Genomic DNA, 14,201 nt, shown 5'->3' with positions numbered 1-14,201 from the left:
GAAAAGGCAGAAAGGTCCCCTCATCTAATGGGAACTAGCCTACTCACAATGAAGCATCTATTTTCCATTAGAGAAATCGCCCTCCATTCTGGAGAGGCAGAAAGATCCTCTCGTCTGATGGGAACTAGTGTACTAACACTGAAGCATCTATTTCCCATTAGAGAAATCGCCCTCCATTCTGGAGAGGCAGAAAGGTCCTCTGGTCTAATGGGAACTAGCCTACTCACACTGAAGCATCTATTTCCCATTAGAGAAACGGCCCTCCAACCTGGAGAGACAGAAAGTTCCCCCGTCTAATGGGAACTAGCCTACAAACACTGAAGCATCTATTTCCCATTAGAGAAACGGCCCTCCAATCTGGAGAGGCAGAAAGGTCCTCTCGTCTAATGGGAACTAGCCTACTAACACTGAAGCATCTATTTCCCATTAGAGAAAAGGCCCTCACACCTGGAGAGGCAGAAAGGTCTCCTCGTCTAATGGGAACTAGCCTGCTCAAACTGAAGCATCTATTTCCCATTAGGGAAACGGCCCTCCAATCTGAAGAAGCAAAAAGGTCCTGTTTTCTAATGGGAACTAGACTACTCACACTGAAGCATCTATTTCCTATTAGAGAAACGGCCCTCCAAACTGGAAAGGCAGAAAGGTCACCTCGTCTAATGGGAACTAGCCTAGTCACAATGAAGCATCTATTTCCCATTAGAGAAATGGCCCTACAATCTGGAGCGGCAGAAAGGTCCTCTCGTCTAATGGGAACTAGCCTACTCCCACTGAAGCATCTATTTCCCATTAGAGAAACGGCCCTCCAACTTGGAGAGGCAGAAAGGTCCTCTCGTCTAATGGGAACTAGCCTACTCCCACTGAAGCATCTATTTCCCATTAGAGAAACGGCCCTCCAACTTGGAGAGGCAGAAAGGTCCTCTCGTCTAATGGGAACTAGCCTACTCCCACTGAAGCATCTATTTCCCAGTAGAGAAACGGCCCTCCAACTTGGAGAGGCATGAAGGTCCTCTCGTCTAATGGGAACTAACCTACTCACAATGAAGCATCATTTTCCCATTAGAGAAACGACCCTCCAACATGGAGAGGCAGAAAGTTCCCCCTGTCTAATGGGAACTAGCCTACTAACACTAAAGCATCTATTTCCTATTAGAGAAACGGCCCTCCAATCTGGAGAGGCAGAAAGGTCCTCTTGTCTACGGGGAACCAGCCTACTCACACAGAAGCATATATTTCCCATTAGAGAAGTGGCCCTCCAACCTGAAAAGGCAGAAAGGTCCCCTCATCTAATGGGAACTAGCCTACTCACAATGAAGCACCTATTTTCCATTAGAGAAATCGTCCTCCATTCTGGAGAGGCAGAAAGATCCTCTCGTCTAATGGGAACTAGCGTACTAACACAGAAGCATATATTTCCCATTAGAGAAATGGCCCTCCAACCTGAAAAGGCAGAAAGGTCCCCTCATCTAATGGGAACTAGCCTACTCACAATGAAGCATCTATTTCCCTTTAGAGAAATCACCCTCCATTCTGGAGAGGCAGAAAGGTCCTCTGGTCTAATGGGAACTAGCCTACTCACACTGAAGCATCTATTTCCCATTAGAGAAACGGCCCTCCAACCTGAGAAGGCAGAAAGGTCCCCTCATCTAATGGGAACTAGTCTACTCACAATGAAGCATCTTTTTCCCATTAGAGAAACGGCCCTCAAACCTTGAGAGGCAGAAAGTTCCCCCGTCTAATGGGAGCTAGCCCACTAACACTGAAGCATCTATTTCCCATTAGAGAAACGGCCCTCCAATCTGGAGAGGCAGGAAGGTCCTCTTGCCAAATGGGAACTAGCCTACTCCCAACTGAAGCATCTATTTCCCATTAGAGAAACAGCCCTCCAACTTGGAGAGGCAGAAAGGTCCTCTTGCCAAATGGGAACTAGCCTACTCCCACTGACGCCTCTATTTCCCATTAGAGAAACGGTCCTCCAACTTGGAGAGGCAGAAAGGTCCTCTCGTCTAATGGGAACTAGCCTACTCACACTGAAGCATCTATTTCCCATTAGAGAAACATCCCTCCAACCTGAAAAGGCAGAACGGTCCCCTCATCTAATGGGAACTAGCCTACTCACAATGAAGAATCTATTTCCCATTAGAGAAATCGCCCTCCATTCTGGAGAGGCAGAAAGATCCTCTCGTCTAATGGGAACTAGCCTACTAAGACTGAAGCATCTATTTCCTATTACAGTAACGGCCCTCCAATCTGGAGAGGCAGAAAGGTCCTATGGTCTAATGGGAACTAGCCTACTCACACTGAAGCATCTATTTCCCATTAGAGAAACGGCCCTCCAACCTGAAAAGGCAGAAAGGTCCCTCATCTAATGGGAACTAGTCTACTCACAATGAAGTATTTTTTTCCCATTAGAGAAATGGCCCTCCAACCTTGAGAGGCAGAAAGTTCCCCCGTCTAATGGGAGCTAGCCCACTAACACTGAAGCATCTATTTCCCATTAGAGAAATGGCCCTCCAACTTGGAGAGGCAGAAAGGTCCTCTCGTCTAATGGGAACTAGCCTACTCACACTGAAGCATCTATTTCCCATTAGAGAAACATCCCTCCAACCTGAAAAGGCAGAACGGTCCCCTCATCTAATGGGAACTAGCCTACTCACAATGAAGCATCTATTTCCCTTTAGAGAAATCACCCTCCATTCTGGAGAGGCAGAAAGGTCCTCTGGTCTAATGGGAACTAGCCTACTCACACTGAAGCATCTATTTCCCATTAGAGAAAAGGCCCTCCAACCTGAAAAGGCAGAAAGGTCCCCTCATCTAATGGGAACTAGTCTACTCACAATGAAGCATCTTTTTCCCATTAGAGAAACGGCCCTCAAACCTTGAGAGGCAGAAAGTTCCCCCGTCTAATGGGAGCTAGCCCACTAACACTGAAGCATCTATTTCCCATTAGAGAAACAGCCCTCCAAATTGGAGAGGCAGAAAGGTCCTCTTGCCAAATGGGAACTAGCCTACTCCCACTGACGCCTCTATTTCCCATTAGAGAAACGGTCCTCCAACTTGGAGAGGCAGAAAGGTCCTCTCGTCTAATGGGAACTAGCCTACTCACACTGAAGCATCTATTTCCTATTAGAGAAACGGCCCTCCAACTTGGAGAGGCAGAAAGGTCCTCTTGCCAAATGGGAACTAGCCTACTCCCACTGACGCCTCTATTTCCCATTAGAGAAACGGTCCTCCAACTTGGAGAGGCAGAAAGGTCCTCTCGTCTAATGGGAACTAGCCTACTCACACTGAAGCATCTATTTCCTATTAGAGAAACGGCCCTCCAAACTGGAAAGGCAGAAAGGTCCCCTCGTCTAATGGGAACTAGCCTAGTCACAATGAAGCATATATTTCCCATTAGAGAAATGGCCCTACAATCTGGAGCGGCAGAACGGTCCTCTAGACTAATGGGAACTAGCCTACTCCCACCGAAGCATCTATTTCCCATTAGAGAAACGGCCCTCCAACTTGGAGAGGCAGAAAGGTCCTCTCGTCTAATGGGAACTAGCCTACTCCCACTGAAGCATCTATTTCCCATTAGAGAAATGGCCCTCCAACCTGAAGAGGCAGAAAATTCCCCCGTCTAATGGGAACTAGCCTACAAACACTGAAGCATCTATTTCCCATTAGAGAAATGGCCCTCCAACCTGGAGAGACAGAAAGTTCCCCCGTCTAATGGGAACTAGCCTTCAAACACTGAAGCATCTATTTCCCATTAGAGAAACGGCCCTCCAATCTGGAGAGGCAGAAAGGTCCTCTCGTCTAATGGGAACTAGCCTACTAACACTGAAGCATCTATTTCCCATTAGAGAAAAGGCCCTCATACCTGGAGAGGCAGAAAGGTCTCCTCGTCTAATGGGAACTAGCCTGCTCAAACTGAAGCATCTATTTCCCATTAGGGAAACGGCCCTCCAATTGAAGAAGCAAAAAGGTCCTGTCTTCTAATGGGAACTAGACTACTCACACTGAAGCATCTATTTCCTATTAGAGAAACGGCCCTCCAAACTGGAAAGGCAGAAAGGTCCCCTCGTCTAATGGGAACTAGCCTAGTCACAATGAAGCATCTATTTCCCATTAGAGAAATGGCCCTACAATCTGGAGCGGCAGAAAGGTCCTATCGTCTAATGGGAACTAGCCTACTCCCACTGAATCATCTATTTCCCATTAGAGAAACGGCCCTCCAACTTGGATAGGCAGAAAGGTCCTCTCGTCTAATGGGAACTAGCCTACTCCCACTGAAGCATCTATTTCCCATTAGAGAAATGGCCCTCCAACTTGGAGAGGCATAAAGGTCCTCTCGTCTAATGGGAACTAACCTACTCACAATGAAGCATCATTTTCCCATTAGAGAAACGACCCTCCAACATGGAGAGGCAGAAAGTTCCCCCTGTCTAATGGGAACTAGCCTACTAACACTAAAGCATCTATTTCCTATTAGAGAAACGGCCCTCCAATCTGGAGAGGCAGAAAGGTCCTCTTGTCTACGGGGAACTAGCCTACTCACACAGAAGCATATATTTCCCATTAGAGAAATGCCCTTCCAACCTGAAAAGGCAGAAAGGTCCCCTCATCTAATGGGAACTAGCCTACTCACAATGAAGCATCTATTTTCCATTAGAGAAATCGCCCTCCATTCTGGAGAGGCAGAAAGATCCTCTCGTATAATGGGAACTAGCGTACTAACACTGAAGCATCTATTTCCTATTAGAGTAACGGCCCTCCAATCTGGAGAGGCAGAAAGGTCCTCTCGTCTAATGGGAACTAGCTTACTCACACTGAAGCATCTATTTCCCATTAGAGAAAAGGCCCTCACACCTGGAGAGGCAGAAAGGTCTCCTCGTCTAATGGGAACTAGCCTGCTCACACTGAAGCATCTATTTCCCATTAGGGAAACGGCCCTCCAATCTGAAGAAGCAAAAAGGTCCTGTTTTCTAATGGGAACTAGACTACTCACACTGAAGCATCTATTTCCTATTAGAGAAACGGCCCTCCAAACTGGAAAGGCAGAAAGGTCCCCTTGTCTAATGGGAACTAGCCTAGTCACAATGAAGCATCTATTTCCCATTAGAGAAATGGCCCTACAATCTGGAGAGGCAGAAAGGTCCTGTTTTCTAATGGGAACTAGACTACTCACACTGAAGCATCTATTTCCTATTAGAGAAACGGCCCTCCAAACTGGAAAGGCAGAAAGGTCCCCTCGTCTAATGGGAACTAGCCTAGTCACAATGAAGCATATATTTCCCATTAGAGAAATGGCCCTACAATCTGGAGCGGCAGAACGGTCCTCTAGTCTAATGGGAACTAGCCTACTCCCACCGAAGCATCTATTTCCCATTAGAGAAACGGCCCTCCAACTTGGAGAGGCAGAAAGGTCCTCTCGTCTAATGGGAACTAGCCTACTCCCACTGAAGCATCTATTTCCCATTAGGAAAATGGCCCTCCAACCTGAAGAGGCAGAAAGTTCCCCCGTCTAATGGGAACTAGCCTACAAACACTGAAGCATCTATTTCCCATTAGAGAAATGGCCCTCCAACCTGGAGAGACAGAAAGTTCCCCAGTCTAATGGGAACTAGCCTAAAAACACTGAAGCATCTATTTCCCATTAGAGAAACAGCCCTCCAATCTGGAGAGGCAGAAAGGTCCTCTCGTCTAATGGGAACTAGCCTACTATCACTGAAGCATCTATTTCCCATTAGAGAAAAGGCCCTCACACCTGGAGAGGCAGAAAGGTCTCCTCGTCTAATGGGAACTAGCCTGCTCAAACTGAAGCATCTATTTCCCAGTAGGGAAACGGCCCTCCAATCTGAAGAAGCAAAAAGGTCCTGTCTTCTAATGGGAACTAGACTACTCATACTGAAGCATCTATTTCCTATTAGAGAAATGGCCCTCCAAACTGGAAAGGCAGAAAGGTCCCCTCGTCTAATGGGAACTAGCCTAGTCACAATGAAGCATCTATTTCCCATTAGAGAAATGGCCCTACAATCTGGAGCGGCAGAAAGGTCCTCTCGTCTAATGGGAACTAGCCTAATCCCACTGAAGCATCTATTTCCCATTAGAGAAACGGCCCTCCAACTTGGAGAGGCAGAAAGGTCCTCTCGTCTAATGGGAACTAGCCTACTCCCACTGAAGCATCTATTTCCCAGTAGAGAAACGGCCCTCCAACTTGGAGAGGCATAAAGGTCCTCTCGTCTAATGGGAACTAACCTACTCACAATGAAGCATCATTTTCCCATTAGAGAAACGACCCTCCAACATGGAGAGGCAGAAAGTTCCCCCTGTCTAATGGGAACAAGCCTACTAACACTAAAGCATCTATTTCCTATTAGAGAAACGGCCCTCCAATCTGGATAGGCAGAAAGGTCCTCTTGTCTACGGGGAACTAGCCTACTCACACAGAAGCATATATTTCCCATTAGAGAAATGGCCCTCCAACCTGAAAAGGCAGAAAGGTCCCCTCATCTAATGGGAACTAGCCTACTCACAATGAAGCATCTATTTTCCATTAGAGAAATCGCCCTCCATTCTGGAGAGGCAGAAAGATCCTCTCGTCTAATGGGAACTAGCGTACTAACACTGAAGCATCTATTTCCTATTAGAGTAACGGCCCTCCAATCTGGAGAGGCAGAAAGGTCCTCTCGTCTAATGGGAACTAGCTTACTCACACTGAAGCATCTATTTCCCATTAGAGAAAAGGCCCTCACACCTGGAGAGGCAGAAAGGTCTCCTTGTCTAATGGGAACTAGCCTGCTCACACTGAAGCATCTATTTCCCATTAGGGAAACGGCCCTCCAATCTGAAGAAGCAAAAAGGTCCTGTTTTCTAATGGGAACTAGACTACTCACACTGAAGCATCTATTTCCTATTAGAGAAACGGCCCTCCAATCTGGAGAGGCAGAAAGGTCCTCTTGTCAACGGGGAACTAGCCTACTCACACAGAAGCATATATTTCCCATTAGAGAAATGGCCCTCCAACCTGAAAAGGCAGAAAGGTCCCCTCATCTAATGGGAACTAGCCTACTCACAATGAAGCATCTATTTTCCATTAGAGAAATCGCCCTCCATTCTGGAGAGGCAGAAAGATCCTCTCGTCTAATGGGAACTAGCGTACTAACACTGAAGCATCTATTTCCTATTAGAGTAACGGCCCTCCAATCTGGAGAGGCAGAAAGGTCCTCTCGTCTAATGGGAACTAGCTTACTCACACTGAAGCATCTATTTCCCATTAGAGAAAAGGCCCTCACACCTGGAGAGGCAGAAAGGTCTCCTCGTCTAATGGGAACTAGCCTGCTCACACTGAAGCATCTATTTCCCATTAGGGAAACGGCCCTCCAATCTGAAGAAGCAAAAAGGTCCTGTTTTCTAATGGGAACTAGACTACTCACACTGAAGCATCTATTTCCTATTAGAGAAACGGCCCTCCAAACTGGAAAGTCAGAAAGGTCCCCTCGTCTAATGGGAACTAGCCTACTCACAATGAAGCATCTATTTCCCATTAGAGAAACGGCCCTCCAACTTGGATAGGCAGAAAGGTCCTCTCGTCTAATGGGAACTAGCCTACTCCCACTGAAGCATCTATTTCCCATTAGAGAAACGGCCCTCAAACTTGGAGAGGCATAAAGGTCCTCTCGTCTAATCGGAACTAACCTACTCACAATGAAGCATCATTTTCCCATTAGAGAAACGACCCTCCAACATGGAGAGGCAGAAAGTTCCCCCTGTCTAATGGTAACTAGCCTACTAACACTAAAGCATCTATTTCCTATTAGAGAAACGGCCCTCCAATCTGGAGAGGCAGAAGGGTCCTCTTGTCTACGGGGAACTAGCCTACTCACACAGAAGCATATATTTCCCATTAGAGAAATGGCCCTCCAACCTGAAAAGGCAGAAAGGTCCCCTCATCTAATGGGAACTAGCCTACTCACAATGAAGCATCTATTTCCCTTTAGAGAAATCACCCTCCATTCTGGAGAGGCAGAAAGGTCCTCTGGTCTAATGGGAACTAGCCTACTCACACTGAAGCATCTATTTCCCATTAGAGAAATGGCCCTCCAACCTGAGAAGGCAGAAAGGTCCCCTCATCTAATGGGAACTAGTCTACTCACAATGAAGCATCTTTTTCCCATTAGAGAAACGGCCCTCAAACCTTGAGAGGCAGAAAGTTCCCCCGTCTAATGGGAGCTAGCCCACTAACACTGAAGCATCTATTTCCCATTAGAGAAACGGCCCTCCAATCTGGAGAGGCAGGAAGGTCCTCTTGCCAAATGGGAACTAGCCTACTCCCAACTGAAGCATCTATTTCCCATTAGAGAAACAGCCCTCCAACTTGGAGAGGCAGAAAGGTCCTCTTGCCAAATGGGAACTAGCCTACTCCCACTGACGCCTCCTTTTCCCATTAGAGAAACGGTCCTCCAACTTGGAGAGGCAGAAAGGTCCTCTCGTCTAATGGGAACTAGCCTACTCACACTGAAGCATCTATTTCCCATTAGAGAAACATCCCTCCAACCTGAAAAGGCAGAACGGTCCCCTCATCTAATGGGAACTAGCCTACTCACAATGAAGAATCTATTTCCCATTAGAGAAATCGCCCTCCATTCTGGAGAGGCAGAAAGATCCTCTCGTCTAATGGGAACTAGCCTACTAAGACTGAAGCATCTATTTCCTATTACAGTAACGGCCCTCCAATCTGGAGAGGCAGAAAGGTCCCCTCATCTAAATGGAACTAGTCTACTCACAATGAAGTATTTTTTTCCGATTAGAGAAATGGCCCTCCAACCTTGAGAGGCAGAAAGTTCCCCCGTCTAATGGGAACAAGCCTACTAAGACTGAGCATCTATTTCCCATTAGTGAAATGGCCCTCCAATCTGGAGAGGCAGAAAGGTCCTCTTGTCTACCGGGAACTAGACTACTCACACAGAAGCATCTATTTCCCATTAGAGCAATGGCCCTCCAACCTGGAGAGGCAGAAAGGTCCTCTCATCTTCTGGGAACTAGCCTACTCACAATGAAGCATATATTTCCCATTAGAGAAATGGCCCTCCAACCTGGAGAGGCATAAAGTTCCCCCGTCCAATGGGAACTAGCCTACTAACACTGAAGTATCGATTTCCCATTAGGGAAATGGCCCTCCAATCTGGAGAGGCAGAAAGGTCCTCTTGTCAAATGGGAAATAGCCTACTTCCACTGAAGCATCTATTTCCCATTAGAGAAACGGCCCTCCAACTTGTAGAGGCAGAAAGGTCCTCTCGTCTAATGGGAACTAGCCTACTCACACTGAAGCATCTATTTCCCATTAGAGAAACAACCCTCCAACATGGAGAGGCACAAAGTTCCCCCCGTCTAATGGGAACTAGCCTTCTCACACTGAAGCATCTATTTCCTATTAGAGAAACGGCCCTCCAATCTGGAGAGGCAGAAAGGTCCTCTTGTCTAATAGGAACTAGCCTACTCACGCTGAAGCATCTATTTCCCATTAGAGAAACGGCCCTCCAACCTGGAGAGGCAGAAAGGTCACCTCGTCTAATGGGAACTAGCCTACTCACACTGAAGCATCTTTTTCCCTTTAGGGAAACAGCCCTCCAATCTGGAGAGGCAGAAAGGTCCTCTCGTCTAATGGGAACTAGCCTACTAACACTGAAGCATCTATTTCCTATTAGAGTAACGGCCCTCCAATCTGGAGAGGCAGAAAGGTCCTATGGTCTCATGGGAACTAGCCTACTCACACTGAAGCATCTATTTCCGATTAGAGAAACGGCCCTCCAACCTGAAAAGGCAGAAAGGTCCCCTCATTTAATGGGAACTAGTCTACTCACAATGAAGCTTTTTTTTCCCATTAGAGAAATGGCCCTCCAACCTTGAGAGGCAGAAAGTTCCCCCGTCTAATGGGAACAAGCCTACTAAAACTGAAGCATCTATTTCCCATTAGAGAAATGGCCCTCCAATCTGGAGAGGCAGAAAGGTCCTCTTGTCTAACGGGAACTAGACTACTCACACAGAAGCATCTATTTCCCATTATAGAAATGGCCCTCCAACCTGGAGAGGCAGAAAGGTCCTTTCATCTTCTGGGAACTAGCCTACTCACAATGAAGCATATATTTCCCATTAGAGAAATGGCCCTCCAACCTGGAGAGGCAAAAAGATCCCCCGTCCAATGGGAACTAGCCTACTAACATTGAATCATCTATTTCCCATTAGAGAAATGGCCCTCCAATCTGGAGAAGCAGAAAGTTCCTCTTGTCAAATGGGAAATAGCCTACTTCCACTGAAGCATCTATTTCCCATTAGAGAAACGGCCCTCCAACTTGGAGAGGCAGAAAGGTCCTCTCGTCTAATGGGAACTAGCCTACTCACACTGAAGCATCTATTTCCCATTAGAGAAACGACCCTCCAACATGGAGAGGCAGAAAGTTCCCCCTGTCTAATGGGAACTAGCCTACTAACACTGAAGCAGCTTTTTCCTATTAGAGAAACGGCCCTCCAACCTGGAGAGGCAGAAAGGTCGCCTCGTCTAATGGGAACTAGCCTACTCACACTGAAGCATATTTTTCCCTTTAGGGAAACAGCCCTCCAATCTGGAGAGGCAGAAAGGTCCTCTTGTCTACGGGGAACTAGACTACTCACACAGAAGCATGTATTTCCCATTAGAGAAATGGCCCTCCAACCTGGAGAGGCAGAAAGGTCCTCTCATCTTCTGGGACCTTGCCTACTCACAATGAAGCATATATTTCCCATTAGAGAAATGGCCCTCCAACCTGGAGAGGCAGAAAGTTCCCCCGTCTAATGGGAACTAGCCTACAAATACTGAAGCATCTATTTCCCATTAGGGAAATGGCCCTCCAACCTGGAGAGACAGAAAGTTCCCCCGTCTAATGGGAACTAGCCTACTCCCACTGAAGCATCTATTTCCCATTAGAGAAACGGCCCTCCAACTTGGAGAGGCAGAAAGGTCCTCTCGTCTAATGGGAACTAGCCTACTCCCACTGAAGCATCTATTTCCCATTAGAGAAACGACCCTCCAACTTGGAGAGGCATAAAGGTCCTCTCGTCTAATGGGAACTAACCTACTCACAATGAAGCATCATTTTCCCATTAGAGAAACGACCCTCCAACATGGAGAGGCAGAAAGTTCCCCCTGTCTAATGGGAACTAGCCTACTAACACTAAAGCATCTATTTCCTATTAGAGAAACGGCCCTCCAATCTGGAGAGGCAGAAAAGTCCTCTTGTCTACCGGGAACTAGCCTACTCACACAGAAGCATATATTTCCCATTAGAGAAATGGCCCTCCAACCTGAAAAGGCAGAAAGGTCCCCTCATCTAATGGGAACTAGCCTACTCACAATGAAGCATCTATTTCCTATTAGAGTAACGGCCCTCCAATCTGGAGAGGCAGAAAGGTCCTCTGGTCTAATGGGAACTAGCGTACTAACACTGAAGCATCTTTTTCCTATTAGAGTAACGGCCCCCCAATCTGGAGAGGCAGAAAGGTCCTCTGGTCTAATGGGAACTAGCCTACTCACACTGAAGCATCTATTTCCCGTTAGAGAAACGGCCCTACAACCTGAAAAGGCAGAAAGGTCCCTCGTCTAATGGGAACTAGCCTAGTCACAATGAAGCATCTATTTCCCATTAGAGAAATGGCCCTACAATCTGGAGAGGCAGAAAGGTCCTGTTTTCTAATGGGAACTAGACTACTCACACTGAAGCATCTATTTCCCATTAGAGAAACGGCCCTCCAACTTGGAGAGGCAGAAAGGTCCTCTCGTCTAATGGGAACTAGCCTACTCCCACTGAAGCATCTATTTCCCATTAGAGAAACGGCCCTCCAACTTGGAGAGGCAGAAAGGTCCTCTCGTCTTATGGGAACTAGCCTACTCCAACTGAAGCATCTATTTCCCATTAGAGAAACGGCCCTCCAACTTGGAGAGGCATAAAGGTCCTCTCGTCTAATGGGAACTAACCTACTCACAATGAAGCATCATTTTCCCATTAGAGAAACGACCCTCCAACATGGAGAGGTAGAAAGTTCCCCCTGTCTAATGGGAACTAGCCTACTAACACTAAAGCATCTATTTCCTATTAGAGAAACGGCCCTCCAATCTGGAGAGGCAGAAAGGTCCTCTTGTCTACGGGGAACTAGCCTACTCACACAGAAGCATATATTTCCCATTAGAGATATGCCCTTCCAACCTGAAAAGGCAGAAAGGTCCCCTCATCTAATGGGAACTAGCCTACTCACAATGAAGCATCTATTTTCCATGAGAGAAATCGCCCTCCATTCTGGAGAGGCAGAAAGATCCTCTCGTCTAATGGGAACTAGCGTACTAACACTGAAGCATCTATTTCCCATTAGGGAAACGGCCCTCCAATCTGAAGAAGCAAAAAGGTCCTGTTTTCTAATGGGAACTAGACTACTCACACTGAAGCATCTATTTCCTATTAGAGAAACGGCCCTCCAAACTGGAAAGTCAGAAAGGTCCCCTCGTCTAATGGGAACTAGCCTACTCACAATGAAGCATCTATTTCCCATTAGAGAAATGGCCCTACAATCTGGAGCGGCAGAAAGGTCCTCTCGTCTAATGGGAACTAGCCTACTCCCACTGAAGCATCTATTTCCCATTGGAGTAACGGCCCTCCAATCTGGAGAGGCAGAAACGTCCTCTGGTCTAATGGGAACTAGCCTACTCACACTGAAGCATCTATTTCCCATTAGAGAAATGGCCCTACAATCTGGAGAGGCAGAAAGGTCCTGTTTTCTAATGGGAACTAGACTACTCACACTGAAGCATCTATTTCCTATTAGAGAAACGGCCCTCAAAACTGGAAAGGCAGAAAGGTCCCCTCGTCTAATGGGAACTAGCCTAGTCACAATGAAGCATATATTTCCCATTAGAGAAATGGCCCTACAATCTGGAGCGGCAGAACGGTCCTCTAGTCTAATGGGAACTAGCCTACTCCCACCGAAGCATCTATTTCCCATTAGAGAAACGGCCCTCAAACTTGGAGAGGCAGAAAGGTCCTCTCGTCTAATGGGAACTAGCCTACTCCCACTGAAGCATCTATTTCCCATTAGAGAAATGGCCCTCCAACCTGAAGAGGCAGAAAGTTCCCCGTCTAATGGGAACTAGCCTACAAACACTGAAGCATCTATTTCCCATTAGAGAAATGGCCCTCCAACCTGGAGAGACAGAAAGTTCCCCCGTCTAATGGGAACTAGCCTACAAACACTGAAGCATCTATTTCCCATTAGAGAAACGGCCCTCCAATCTGGAGAGGCAGAAAGGTCCTCTCGTCTAATGGGAACTAGCCTACTAACACTGAAGCATCTATTTCCCATTAGAGAAAAGGCCCTCACACCTGGAGAGGCAGAAAGTTCTCCTCGTCTAATGGGAACTAGCCTGCTCAAACTGAAGCATCTATTTCCCATTAGGGAAACGGCCCTCCAATCTGAAGAAGCAAAAAGGTCCTGTCTTCTAATGGGAACTAGACTATTCACACTGAAGCATCTATTTCCTATTAGAGAAACGGCCCTCCAAACTGGAAAGGCAGAAAGGTCCCCTCGTCTAATGGGAACTAGCCTAGTCACAATGAAGCATCTATTTCCCATTAGAGAAATGGCCCTACAATCTGGAGCGGCAGAAAGGTCCTCTCGTCTAATGGGAACTAGCCTACTCCCACTGAAGCATCTATTTCCCATTGGAGTAAGGGCCCTCCAATCTGGAGAGGCAGAAAGGTCCTCTGGTCTAATGGGAACTAGCCTACTCACACTGAAGCATCTATTTCCCATTAGAGAAACGGCCCTACAACCTGAAAAGGCAGAAAGGTCCCCTTGTCTAATGGGAACTAGCCTAGTCACAATCAAGCATCTATTTCCCATTAGAGAAATGGCCCTACAATCTGGAGAGGCAGAAAGGTCCTGTTTTCTAATGGGAACTAGCCTACTCACACAGAAGCATATATTTCCCATTAGAGAAACGGCCCTCCAAACTGGAAAGGCAGAAAGGTCCCCTCGTCTAATGGGAACTAGCCTAGTCACAATGAAGCATATATTTCCCATTAGAGAAATGGCCCTACAATCTGGAGCGGCAGAACGGTCCTCTAGTCTAATGGGAACTAGCCTACTCCCACTGAAGCATCTATTTCCCATTAGAGAAATGGCCCTCCAACCTG

The sequence above is a fragment of the Ambystoma mexicanum genome, chromosome 14 (genome assembly GCF_040938575.1).
Source record: "Ambystoma mexicanum isolate Mex_15411 chromosome 14, UKY_AmexF1_1, whole genome shotgun sequence".
NCBI lineage: Eukaryota > Metazoa > Chordata > Amphibia > Caudata > Ambystomatidae > Ambystoma > Ambystoma mexicanum.
This window is presented reverse-complemented; position numbering follows the sequence as displayed.